The sequence below is a fragment of the Rhinoraja longicauda genome, chromosome 4 (genome assembly GCF_053455715.1).
Source record: "Rhinoraja longicauda isolate Sanriku21f chromosome 4, sRhiLon1.1, whole genome shotgun sequence".
NCBI classification, from domain to species: Eukaryota; Metazoa; Chordata; class Chondrichthyes; order Rajiformes; family Arhynchobatidae; genus Rhinoraja; species Rhinoraja longicauda.
The window spans coordinates 61,119,981-61,134,823 of NC_135956.1; the positions used below are offsets into that span (position 1 = coordinate 61,119,981).

At 40.9% G+C, this 14,843-nt stretch overlaps 1 protein-coding gene across 4 annotated transcripts in view; it reads right to left on the reverse strand.

The window, feature by feature from the left end:
- The window catches only part of neto1l (neuropilin (NRP) and tolloid (TLL)-like 1, like), a 178,986-nt gene that overhangs the window by 47,180 nt on the left and 116,963 nt on the right, over positions 1-14,843 (reverse strand). The gene's annotated exons all lie outside the window — the stretch shown is intronic.

The window sequence follows — 14,843 nt, forward strand, 5'->3', positions numbered from 1 at the left end:
GATGACAACCAAAATTTTAAGATTCTGCAGAAACTGGAATATGTAAAAGGTAGAAACTGTATTGTTAGCAAGTCAGGCAGTCATCTATAGGGTGGGAACACAGAATATGGAACAGTACATCACAGGAACAGGCCCTTTGGCCCACAATGTCCCTGCCAAATATGAAGCTAAGATAACGAATCTCCACTGCCTGCAGAAAGGGTTAAGGAAACAGAATGACCTTTGATGGAAGGTGATTGTTCTCTTAGGAAGTAATTGACCTGGAATGCTAACTCTGTTTCTATTATCAAAGTGGCGGCACGGTAGCGCAGCGGTAGAGTTGCTGCTTTACAGCGAATGCAGCGCCGGAGACTCAGGTTCGATCCTGACTACGGGTGCTGCACTGTAAGGAGTTTGTACGTTCTCCCCGTGACCTGCGTGGGTTTTCTCCGAGATCTTCGGTTTCCTCCCACACTCCAAAGACGTACAGGTATGTAGGTTAATTGGCTGGGTAAATGTAAAAATTGTCCCTAGTGGGTGTAGGATGGTGTTAATGTACAGGGATCGCTGGGCGGCACGGACTTGGTGGGCCGAAAAGGCCTGTTTCCGGCTGTATATATATGATATGATGATATGATGATCTACTGATATATTGCAGCATGGTCCGTTTTAATTTGTAATTGAATGAAAGGAACAAATGCCAATTCCTTACGCCATTCACTCTGTTCTAATTGCCAAAGTGCCACTTACAGAATTCCTATTCACTCTAATTTTAAAGGCAATCCCTTACTTTCCTGTGCTTAAATCAAATACATTTCATAGTTAAAATGCTCTTTCCATCCGCCCTCCAACTGTAGATTAAATGAATTGGGCAATATCACAATGATATTCTCAAAATATTGTTAAATCAGTGTCATTCAATCAGACAAAGTGACTCTCAATCTGGTCACAATAAGCAGCTAATGTTACTAACACAATGAATCAAGAAAATTCAATCATGGTTTCCTAACCTAAACCACTTAATGACCCAAGACAAACTCAAAGTCCTCTTCTGATAAAATGTAATTACATTATTATTGTAATCAATATGCATTGACTGTTTCCATTTCCATATAAAAATAGTCTTAATCTTTGCTTACATTCAAGTCTTGGATATCATAGATACTTTGAATAATTCAACCTTTTATTGTCTGTAGGCTATAAAATGAATATTAGAAACTCGGGATGTAGAGAGTAGAAAGGAAATTGGCCTTGAAAAGCAAATAAAATTAAAATATTAGAAAACTAAAATAAGAACAGAAAATGCTAGAAATACTTATTATGTTACAGAGAAATACCTAACATATATCAGTTAATGTATCCGCTTACTTTTCCTTTTTGACCAAATTTACAACCCTTTTGATCATCCAAGATTCCCTTACTTTGCTATTCTTATCCTTCCGCTTCTTTAGTCAGAGGGTGGTGAATCTTTGGAATTCTTTGCCACAGAAGGCTGTGGAGGCAAAGTCAGTGGATATATTTAAGGCAGAGATAGATAGATTCTTGATTAGTACAGGTGTCAGAGGTTATGGGGAGAAGGAAGAAGAATGGGGTTAGGAGGGAGAGATAGATCAGCCATGATTGAATGGTGGAGTAGACTTGATGGGCTGAATGGCCTATATCTACTCCAATCACTTATGGTCTTATGATTTTATGATCTCCTTAGTGTAACGTGCTGGTCCTGAACTTTGAGCAATTTTGGTCACACGTTATCCAATAATGACTGCTCACAATGTGCCCTTTTGAACTTCAAAGCCATGCATTGATCAGCATTATCTTCCTATTCCTACCCTTACCAGGACATGGTGTCGAGAGTAATCTGGTCTTTACTACTTTCGAGGTCCTGCTTTTTAATCTTTTGCCTAACTCCCTAAATCCACTCCCCTCTCCACTCTCCCCTCTCCCTCTCCACCCCTCCCCCTCCCTCTACACCACCAGTTAATCATGGCTGATCTTTCTGTCCCTCTCAACCCCATTCTCCTGCCTTCTCCCCATATCCTTTGATACCTGTACTAATCAAGAATCTATCTATCTCTGCCTTAAAAATATCCACTGGAGTCTACTATCACTATGGGTCTGTCTGACATTCCCCTTCTTCACTGTGTCTCCAATGCAGGCCCTACACCCCAGATCTGATTGCTGCTGGTGCTGCTGCAGTGGTACTGGATGGTGTCCCTGCCTGTGAATCCCTAACCTCAACTTGTCAAGGAACATATCAACACTGCCTGCTGAGCAGCCTAGATCCATGGCAATTTGTCTACTGCTGAATTAGATTCAGGACAGATGCCATCTCCCTGGCCATAGAATCATCCCTGGAACATCTGGATAACAAGGACACCTATGCTAGACTCCTACCTATTGACTACAGCTCTGCCTTTAACAACATAATTCCAACCAAATATCTTCAAGCTCCTTGATGTAGGATTTAGCAATTCCCCCATCCCTCTGCAATTGAACTCCAGGCTTCCTGATTGGTAGACCTCAATCAATAAAGATTGGCAACAACACCTCCTTTGATAAACCTCAACACTGGTTTACTGCAAGGCTGCATATAGAGCCAATTACTATACTCCCAAGACTCTCACACTTGTGCAGCCAAATTCTGCTCCAACTCCATCTAAAGTTACAAATTTGGAAATTACATAGTAGTGGGTCAGATCTGCAGATCAAGAGAAAGTTGGATATAGCTCTGAGGGGCTAATGGAATCAGGAGATATGGGGAGAAAGCAGGAACAGGGTACTGATTCTGGATGATCAGCCTTGATCATATTGAATGGCCAAATAGCCTACTCCTGCACCTGTTTTCTATGTTTCTATCTCAAACAACGACCAGATAAATTACAAGAAGGAGATTGAAAACTGAGTGGCATGGCGTCAGGACAACAACCTTTCCCTCAATGTAATCAAAATGACGGTGTCCGAAAAATTCAACACGATGAAAGCAGTCAGTTCATGTAAGAACACACCACTTTCAGGTGATGTTGTTTTGATTTTGGTTTACGATTGATCAATCTAGCAGCTACATTTCTTTTTTCGAAGCTGTGTACTGGAGAGTAGAATGAAAAAAAAGTCTATTGCATAGCACTTCTACCTAGAGTACGATATTGTGCTCTGCAAGGTTGATGGCAAGATATCAATTGCACCTGGTTAATATTCTCAAATTCTGGTCAAATCTATTCTTCAGCCACTGAAAGAGATATATATCTTCGGTCTTTACAGGTACACTGCTTGTGTATTTCCTCCATTAAAATTAACCGATAGGAACGGCACAGGCTGCACACTTGCTCCAGGACCATGCTGCCAATATGTAAAGTTAGCATTCATTGATTGAACTGGATGGAGCCGACATTCAAACACTTGGGCATCATGTCACAGCTATTCAGGGATTTTCAGCACATTCAGTGGAATCGTGTCAGCTTGCATATATGGAACTTATATTCACAGGCTCATTTTCATTCAACTGCTGTTCACACTTTGCTTTATAGTCAATTACCACACAGTGCCTGAGTAAGTTAATGAACATGCAATGTGCAATATTTAAATGCAGACATTGAGCTGTTTATTGTCTTCACACACTGAATGCATATAGCAATTATTCATGCAATAATCAATGCAATTTTGACTTGTGTAGATTATACTTCATAATCTCAGTAGTGGATGGCAAATATCTAAACAATGAACTATGCGAAACCATCCAATGAATTGTAATGGTTATTACACTTGGGCATGCAGCCATTGTCCACACATTGGTTCACATGAATTCAATTTTTATGGAGCCCTAATGCAGTCAATATCAGAACAATTCATTGTATAAATATTACACGCTGAACTGTTCACATTCACATACAGATCAGTGTCTGGTTAATCACTGCCAATTAATGACTATATGTATGATATTTGTCATTTTATGCAGAGATGTATATAGACAATAAACAATAATGAACTATTGATTGCCCAATTTGTCTTCATAGTCTCTTGAAACTGGCAACTCCACTTCAGTTGTCAAAACAGCAACATCTTCCAAACAAACTTTTCTTCAAACTGGCTAGTCAGCATAGAGTGGGGGCATCTGGATGTATGTGGCATTGCATAGTGAGCCATGAGCAACCCAGAGTTTTTAAGTTTTTAAGTTTGACAAACAAGTCAACTCTGTGGTAAAAGCCAGTTTCTTCTAGCTTCGTACCATAGCTAAAATCAAACCATTCCTCCAATTTGAAGATCTAGAAAAAATTGTCCATGCATTTATTTCCTCCCGCCTGGACTATTGCAACTCCCTATACACTGGGATCAGCCAATCATCCCTGTCCTGCCTGCAATTGGTCCAAAACGCCGCAGCAAGACTCCAGACGGGTACCCGTAAAAGGGACCACATCACCCCGATTCTGGCCTCTCTCCACTGGCTCCCAGTATAGTACAGAATCGATTTCAAGCTCCTCCTATTTGCATACAAAGCCCTAAACGGGCTTGACCCCCCCCCCCCCATATCAAAAATCTTCTATCCCACCACTAGCTCCAGGTCCCTCTGGTCGGCCGACTTGGGGCTACTGACCTGCGGTCTAGGCTTAAGGTCAGGGGTGACCGCGCTTTTGCGGTTGCAGCTCACAGACTGTGGAACAGCATCCCACTCCCCATCAGAACTGCCCCCTCCATCGACTCCTTTAAGTCCAGGCTCAAAACCTACTTATATTCCATAGCGTTTGAGGCCCTCTGAGGGGGCGCAGTAAACTATTTATGTCTGTGTTGTTAGGTCTGTGTGCTATTGTATATTCTTTTTTAGTACCAGCACTGATGTACAGCACTTTGGTCAACGTGGGTTGTGTTTAAATGTACTATACAAATAAAATTGACTTGACTTGACAGAGAAATGCTGAGAACACTGACAGCTGGCCAAGCCAAGCTCCAAACTTACCCAGCTGTTAAAACTAACAGACTATGGAAGTTTATGAATGGCTCTATCATTCCGAAGTATACAAAACATTCAAAAAAATATTCAACATATAAAAAGCACAACTAAAACATAGAAACAAAGGAGATCGGTGCAGGAGTAGGCCTTTCAGCCCTCCGAGCCAAAACTGCCATTCAATATGATCATGGCTGATCATCCAAAATCATTACCCCGTTCCTGCTTTTTCCCCATATCCCTTGATTCTTTTAGCCCTAAGAGCTATATCTAACTCTCTCTTGAAAACATTTAAATAAACTGAAAAAAATGATTACTTACTGACCAGAAGCTTACTTAAAATGAGCATTCACCAGCTCTGCACCCCCTGCACCAATTCTAACCTGGTGTAAGATCATTATACAGAATTCCTGGTGTAAGTGTTGGGGAATTGCAAGGAAACAATACACGGCCACTCGGCTTCATGAAGATACCAACAATAAAGCAAAACCCCGATGAACATCTACTCATACCACACAAAAATAGGCCTTTTGTTCCAACTTATCCATGCCAAGCATGGTGCCCCATCTAAGCTAGTGTCATTTGCCCACATTTGGCCCATATCCCTCTAAACATTTCTTATCCATGTACCTCTTCCAAGTGTCTTTTAAAAGTTGTTATGGTACCTGCCTCAATTACCTCCTCTGGCAGCTCGTTCCACATATTCACCACCCTTTGGGTGAAAAAGTTGTCTTCGGGTTCCTATAAAATCTTGCCCCTCTCATCTTAACCTTATCAGCATTCAATTCCACTAGCCATTCATCAGCCCACATACCCAACTGATCAAGAGCAGACTGTAAATTTTGACAACCATCTGCACTCTCTATGATACCACCTACTGGAATATGATCTGGAAACTTAGTAATCTTGCATTCTACCTTCTCATCCAAATCGTTGATACAAATTACAAACAGCAAGGTCAAGAAATTTGGGACTTTTAAGTTTTTACATGCCTGCTTGGAAATCCCAAGCTTCCTCAGACTTACATGGGAAAATGCTGCCCCAACTGCTAGGGGTTTGCAGGAAAATCGAGACCAAACTTAATACATTCAAATGTTCACAGCTAATGGACCAAACTGAACTTGCAGCCATTTGTTTCAAAGGGAACTGTGGGCATTCAGCTATTTCTGGTAACTACAACATATTTAAGTTGAAGACTTCACGGCATCGAAACAAAGGCCCCATTCAAGCAAATCAACATTACCTTTAACCATATAACCATATAACCATATAACAACTACAGCACGGAAACAGGCCCGTTCGGCCCTACCAGTCCACGCCGACCACTCTCCCTGACCTAGTCTCATCTACCTGCACTCAGACCATAACCCTCTAATCCCCTCTTATCCATATACCTATCCAATTTACTCTTAAATAATAAAATCGAGCCTGCCTCCACCACTTCCACCAGAAGCCCATTCCATACAGCCACCACCCTCTGAGTAAAGAAGTTACCCCTCATGTTACCCCTAAACTTTTGTCCCTCAATTCTGAAGCTATGTCCCCTTGTTGGAATCTTCCCCACTCTCAAAGGGAAAAGCCTACCCACGTCAACTCTGTCCGTCCCTCTCAAAATTTTAAAAACCTCTATCAAGTCCCCCCTCAACCTTCTACGCTCCAAAGAATAAAGACCCAACCTCTCTCTGTAGCTTAAGTGCTGAAACCCAGGCAACATTCTAGTAAATCTCCTCTGTACCCTCTCCATTTTGTCGACATCCTTCCTATAATTTGGCGACCAGAACTGCACACCATACTCCAGATTCGGCCTCACCAATGCTCTGTACAATTTTAACATTACATCCCAACTTCTATACTCGATGCTCTGATTTATAAAGGCAAGCATACCAAACGTCTTCTTCACCACCCTATCCACATGAGATTCCACCTTCAGGGAACAATGCACAGTTATTCCCAGATCCCTCTGTTCCACTGCATTCCTCAATTCCCTACCATTTACCCTGTACGTCCTATTTTGATTTGTCCTACCAAAATGCAACACCTCACACTTATCAGCATTAAACTCCATCTGCCATCTTTCAGCCCACCCTTCCAAAAGGCCCAAGTCTCTCTGTAGACTTTGAAACTCTACTTCATTATTAACTACACCACCTATCTTAGTATCATCTGCATATTTACTAATCCAATTTGCCACACCATCATCCAGATCATTAATGTAAATGACAAACAACAGTGGACCCAACACAGATCCTTGGGGTACTCCACTAGACACTGGCCTCCAACCTGACATACAATTGTCAACCATTACCCTCTGGTATCTCCCATTCAGCCATTGTTGAATCCATCTTGCAACCTCACTATTAATACCCAACGATTTAACCTTCTTAATCAACCTTCCATGTGGAACCTTGTCAAATGCCTTACTGAAGTCCATATAGACAACATCCACAGCCTTGCCCTTATCAATTTCCCTGGTAACCTCTTGGGAAAGATATGCAAGTTTGTTTATTTTTACTTATTTTGATTTATTTTTGTGTTTTTGTATTCATCTTAAATGTAATCAACTTAAATGACATTCGTCATTTTTATAACTTCTATTCTTTAAATTCTTTAAAATAACTAATAGTTTTAATGGTCAGAAGATGTCATGGTGTTCTGCGGCAGAACTTGAGGGGAAATCTGAATAAGGTCTTAACTCCACTACGGCCATTTACACCTTGCTGTAAGCCTCTCTGCAGCATGTATTGTTCCCCTTTCACCCCACCTCTCTGCCTCTGGTGCTGCCATTGACCCAGGCGAGTACATGTGGGTAGGAATGCCATCTAAATCAAGTCTGATCCAACCCAGATTCATTCACATGCTGAACTGCATCAGCTTGAGGCAGTGAAATATATAATGTAAACATTCAATATTGAACTATATCATGGTTAACGGACAAGATATATGTGAGGTATATGCTTTTCATGTGCAGGACTCACTTAAATTGAATGTGGCAAAAATGACAAAACAGATAAGGAAGTGCAGCATTGTGGAATCAGGCTGAAACAATGTCAAGCAAACCAAGGTTCACCCTCCCTGCAACCAGCGATGTTGGTGGATGAAGAATGGAGAATGCAGCTTTGCAAGAGCGCAGAATAGCACTCAGGTGCTTTACGAAAGCTACAATAGTATTGGTAGGGTGGAGCAAGGGAAAGGAGGCTTATGGCTCAGCACAGGAAAATGAGTGTGGAGTAAGGCAGGTCCAAGAGAGAGGAGGAAATTGGTTGTAGAGCAGGTACATCATCAGGCGGAAGCAGTGAGATGTATAAGGGCAGTAGCTCAGATTAAGCAGGGACATTGGATGAACTGGGAAAGTATCGAAAAGAGGAGGTTTAGCTGGAGGGACCTGGAGGCTAAGGTCATGGAGCATGGTGCATGGAGGCAGGTCATGTAAGTTTCCTTACAAGGGCTATTTATGATGTGCTGCCATCACTGCAGAACCTCAAACAATGGGTAGGTGGGACCTGGCATGTCCCTTGTGTTCAGAGATGGCAATTTTGAGGCATATTTTGTCAGGATGTAGGACTAGTCTTTCTCAGGGTCAGTATACTAGGCGGCATAACCAGATCTTGAAGAGCATAGCTGCAGCAATTGGGAGGAGGAGAATTCTCCCTCAAAATATTGCCTCATCTCATTCTTCCCACTAAAGGGCCACACGACATATACTTCTGTTTTAAACATTATCTGCCAATTTCAATTGCAAGCATTATTTTCCTCTTGAAGACAAAATTTTCCACAACCCAGTAGTTTCTAATTGAGTGATATGCTTACTGCAGGACCTGTGAGACTTTGATTTGCATCCTTATCTTCTTAAGAAAATTTATTTTATTGTAAAATATGCAAGTCCCATCCCAATCTATTGAATAACTCAGCTGCCAACTAAATCAATGGTGGAAAGTAGTATGGGAACTGAAAGCTAGGTGCACAGATATAAAATTTCCTCTTGATAATTGACATGCATTAAACCTTTCTCTAACAAATTTGTACAGAGCCAACCTTCACAAATTGGATATATAGTCAGTTTCCATACATTGAACTTGCACAATGTGAACTACTTCCTAGTACATTGCACATAATCAATGTTCAGTTATTTTAAATTATTATTTCTTTATTTAAGAGGGCACAGTCATCTATTGCCCAGCACTAATGGAAAATAAATGACCGTGATTTATCTTCTCGAACAACTACTGTCATTCTGGTTAAGTCAATCCCACAATACTTTTGCAGAGAGAGTTCCAGGATTTTGACCTGCTGATAACACTGGAAAGGCAATATATTGCAAAGACCAAGTGGCATGTGTCTCAGAATTACACTTGTTGGTAGTGGTGTTGTACTTAGTGTCCATGTAGGATGTGTTCACAATGAACCCGAGATAAGATCATGGTGAAGGAAATTATATTTTATGGTAATTAATTGTCAGTTTTTACCTCGTGGAATGAGCTTCTAGTCTGCTGGAGTTGCACTCATCCAGGTAAGTGGAGAGTATTCCATCACACACTTGACGTGTTTTGCCGGTGGTAAAAATAATTTGGGGTGGAAGGAGTTAAGTGAAATGCCACAGTATACCCAGCCTCATGTGTTTTCTGTATATTGTTAAATATAATGTACGAAGATAGGTTGTGTTAATGTTAATCCATTAAATTGGACAAGGTTAAATTCACATGCATTGCAGTTTGCATTTATTTTTAGATACCAATTCATTAATGTACATTTCATTCTTAGTTATTTCTATATTCCACAGTGTATTAATTTGTAGCACGCTTATCTCCTGCCTGACTATGTGATGGATTTTCTCATTTAATAATGGTGAGTGATTCTGTCCGGCCTCAATTTCATTCTGTGTCCAGTGCCAAATAAATCCTGAATCTGTGCCTGCTTGCTCACAAGTAATTATTTAGTTTTTCTGAAAAAGGTGATGCGAGTGAGCGAGTTGGATTTGAATACAAAGAACAAATTTCTAGCTTTCAAAAAGTCACTTTGATCAAATAAAGCAGGTGCGTTTGGCAATGGATGAAAGGAAAGCAATAAATGGTGGAAAACAATGAAATTCTCAGTAACACACAGAAGACAAATCAGCAACTGAGAAAAGAGCAATTGAAATGATTTTTATGGAACCTTACTTCAAAACAAATCTCCCTTAACTCTTCCAGATGCTGACTGAGGTCTACTTTGTTTTTATTTTAGAGCAGTATGTTCAGTGATTATTGAGCATTCTTCCTTAACCATGGAATTAAAGCAAATATTTAATTTTCTCAAATGCCTACGAAACAATTACTTGGCAGATGGGTGGTGTAGTGGCACAGCAGGTAGCACTGCTGCCTCACTGCCCCAGGAGACAGAGTTCAATTCTGACGGCTGGAGCTGTCAATGTGAGGAGTTTGCACATTTTCCTTGTGAATGTGGGTGTTTCCACTGGATGCTTTAGTTTCTCTCCCCTCCCCCCTGCCCCATTCCGTATTTATGCTGGTTGATCGACTATATTGTACCAAGTGTAGGTGTGGAAAGTCTAAGGTGGAGTTTATGGGTGTGTGAGGGATTTAAATGGGGGGATGGGATTGGTGAGGTTGCTGCGTGGGACAGCACAGAATTGAGGGGCCAACGGCATCCTTCCATGTTGTAATGAAATATAAATGTTGCAGGATGGTGCATTCAGGTTGCAGCTTTGAATATCTACTGGAAAATAGCGGTTCCATAATGAAGGTTCAAGAGTCTCATGTTTGCCTGATATTTCTAGCTGGCTTGCACCTTCAATGCATTAACTGACTTTAGTTCCTAGACCAGCAAGGCCACAACTTTAAAATTCTCATCCGCAAACCTGAATTTCTTCATGGACCTGTACCTTCATTTTACTGTAATCTACACCCTCTCTAAATACCTGCGATCCCTGTGCTCCCTATTTCTGGAACTTTTAAATCCCAATTTCCACCACTAGCACATGTGATTACAGTTTATTTGCCACGACAAGCTATATTTCCCTTCCTAAAATTCTTTGACCCTTTGTTCATTTCTTCTGCTAAAACTTTTCTCAAAAATGCCCAACCTTAAATATCTATCCTAACATTCCACTCTGTGCCTTGGCGTAAGAATTTGTTTTCACTCCAGGGAAACACTTGTGACATTTATGTTAAAGGTGCTGCATAAAAACAATCAAGGTGCAAAGTAATGCAGATGCTGAAAGTCTGCAATAAAAAAAGAAAATGCTGGATGTTCTTTGCAGTGCAAACAGCATCTGTGGTGAAATAAAAAGAGTTAAAGCTTGAGGTCAATGATCTTTCATCTAAACTGGGAGAAGTTGCAACTAAACAAGTTTTAGGTTGTCAGATATATGAACAAGAAGGGTTTAGTGGGCTATGGCCAAATGCAGGCATTTAGGACTAGCCCCGTATGCCAACTTAATTTGGGCCGAAGGGTCTGATCTCATGCTGTATAGCTTGTTGATTCTACGACTTATGAGTGAACATTTTGAAGCATCAAATATCATTCCCCATAAACTTGTTCATTTGTCTTAATCTACACATGAAGGAAAAGGTAGAAAACTAAAACACTTGATTTAAGTGCAATCTGTTTCAGGAACAAATCAGCCTAGAATTCTATAACCTGATTGTTTCCAAGGCTTCAGATGAATTTAACTTTTGCTTATGAATGTGAAATGGTGATTCAATCAGTATCAACTCCGATGTCCTTTTGTGAATAATATCAGCTCTCTAACTTAACGGTTTAAGCTCACATCTGATGATTTGTCAGTTGAACATGGTGCTTGGAAAGTGTTAGCGAATGGTAAAAATGTAAGAAGTAAGGAGACTCACTGTTTTAGGGGCACAGATAGGAGATTTTGTAGCAGCAAACTGGACTCCAGGATGGTGAGCTGCCTCCCTGGTGCCAGGATCTAGGATGTCACAGAGCGGCTGCAGAATATTCTCAAGGGAGAAGGTGAGCAGCCAGAAGTTGTTACGCACATTGGCACAAATGGCATAGGTAGGTAAAGGGGTGAAGTACTGCGAAGTTCAGCCAAAGATTAAAAAGCAATTCCTCAATGGTAGGAATCTCCGGATTGCTCCCAGTGCCACGTGCTAGCGAGAGTAGGAACAGGAAGATAGGACAGGTGAATACGTGGCTGAGGAGTTGATGCAGGTTGCAAGGTTTCAGATTTTTGGACCATTGGGATCCCGTTTAGAGCAGAGGTGACCTGTATAAGAGGGAAAGGTTGCACCTGAAATGAAGGGGACCAACCTGTACTAGTACTACTCGGTTTAGCTAGCTTTGCTAGTATTACTGGGGAGAGTTTAAACTAGATTGAAGGGGGACAGGATCCAATGCAGATGTGAGGCAGGTAGGAAGCAAGAAATTGGTGCCAAAGGCAATGACAGCAGTTTCAAAGAACAGGATAAGTAGGAGCATGGCAGGAAACGAGGAAAGATGTTAAAAGGCTAACAGGTAAAACGGATTAACTCGGAGAGGTTAGGTACCTCTGACTGGGACGTTATAGCCAGCTAATTAAAGGACATGACTGGTAGGTTAATGTTGCAGGGTGCAGGTACTATGGCGAGATAGTTGGGATGAAAGAGGTAAGGGTAATTGTTTCATTAATTAAGGAGAATATCACGGCAGTAGTTTGAGACAATATTTCAAAAAAGATCGTTCAATGAGGCAATATGGGTGAAGCTTAGAAATTAAAAAGAGGAATACCACCTTGTGGGGAGTGTACTGTAGGTCCCCAAATAGTCAGCAGAAATTAGAGGAAAAAATATGCCAGGCAATGCAGATAGCTGCAAGACTAATCAGGTTGTCATTGTTGGGGATTTCAATATCCCCAACATTGATTGGGACTGTCATAGTTTCAAGGGCTTAGATGGAATGGAATTTATCAAATGTGTTCAGGAAAGTTTCCTCAGGCAAAACGTAGAGGCCACTACAAGTGAGAGGACAAAGCTTGATCTCCTCTTTGGGAATTGGGCAGTGCAAGTGACTGAAGTGTCAGTCGGCCAACCTTCTGAGATCAGCCACCACAGTTTTATTAACTTTAACATATTTATGGATAAGGATGGGGCTGGATCATATACCACATTTCTAGACTGGGGCAAAGTCATCTTTGATGGTATTAGACAGGAACATGCAAATGTTGATTAGAGTAGATTGTTTGTGAGCAGATGAATGTCCAGACGCTTTTGAAAATGTGATAGCGAGAGTTCTATGTATGTCTGACCATGATAGGAAACAGACTTGATGGTGGAAGTTTGATTTTCAGACTGGAGGCCTGTGATTAGTGGTGTACCTCAGGTTACAGTGCTGGGCCCACTGCTATTTGACATCTAGATGAACAATTTTGATGAGAATGTATAAAGCATGATTAGCGCGTATTTGATTACACTAAAACAGGTAGTATCGTAGACAGTGAAGATGGCTGTCAAGGGTTACAGTGTGATATTGGTCAGCCAGACAAGTGGGCAGAAGAATGGCTGATGGAGTTTAATTCAGATAAGTGTGAGGTGTTTTGCAATTCGAGAAATCGATTCATGACCGGACCGTCACAGTGAACAGTCAGGCCCTGGGGAGTGTTATAGAGAAGAGGGATCTGGGAGAACAAGTACATTGTTCACTGAAAGTGGCATCACATGTAGATAGGGTGAAGTACAATGCTTTTGGCATGCTGTCCTTCATCAATCAGGGAATTAAGTATGAATTGGGATGTTATGTACAGTTGTACAAGACATTGCCGAGGCCTTACTTGTAGTTTTGTGCTCAATTTTGATCACCCTGCTATAGGAAAGATGCCATTAAGCTAGAAAAGGTGCCGAGAAGATTCACAAATATATCGCTGAAACTCAAGGGCTATTGAGACAGATTGTGCTAGCTGGGACTTTATTTCTTGGAATGCAGGCAGCTGAGGAGTGATCTTGCAGAGGTATGTAAAATCACAGAGAGAATAGATATTTTGAATGCACTGAGTTTTCCCCAGGGTAAGGAAATCAAGAGCTCGAGTGCAAAAGGACACAAAATGTTGAACTCCAGTCTGAAGATGGGTCTTGAACCAAAAAGACGTCTACCCTTGTTCTCCAGAGATGCTGCCTGATCTGCTAAGTTACTCCAGCACTTTGTGTCCTTTGGCGTATTAATCAGCACCTGCAGTTCCTTGTCTCTACTGGAGCTAGAGTACATTGGTTTAAGGTGATAGGGGAAAGATTTAATAGGAGTCTGAAATATAATTTCTTTTCACACAGATGGTGGTAAGTTTTGGAATGAGGTGCCAGAGGAAGTAGTTAAGGCAGGTACATAACAAAATGTACATGGCTTTCAGATAGCTACATAGATAGGAAAGGTTTAGATGGATGTGGACCAAACATTGACAAATGGGACTAGTTTAGATGAAGTATCTAGATTAGTATGGGTGAGTTTGGTTGAAGATCTTTTTTCTGTGCTTCATACTCCATACTCTATGAACACACGCAGAACAAACATTAAAAATAGACATTAGTTGTTGGATGTCACCAAAAGTTTCTTGCCATACTGCCAGCTTTTCTTTGCATAGATCTCCTCATTTAGGATTCCTATGTAAAAGTTCTGTCCTTGCTAGCCCATCTCGCTGGTGCCCAAATTAATTCTTATTCTTATGAGTTAGTAAGATTCAAAATTCCACTGATATCAAAAGCAATACATTGCAAAACTGCAAACTGACCATTTTGACAAATTAAATAACCAGTAGATGGTTTAATTTTGGCTATGATGGTTTTTTGGAAACTTTTGAGAAGATGCGGCGGGAGATAGCAAAGATGAAAGAATATAGAATTATTAGATGGTGGCAACTTGAACCAAAACTAGATAGAAGGCAAGAAACAGATAGTGGAGTTTTTTGGGTTTGATTCCTGCAGTCAGCTCCAACTATGTTCCATTT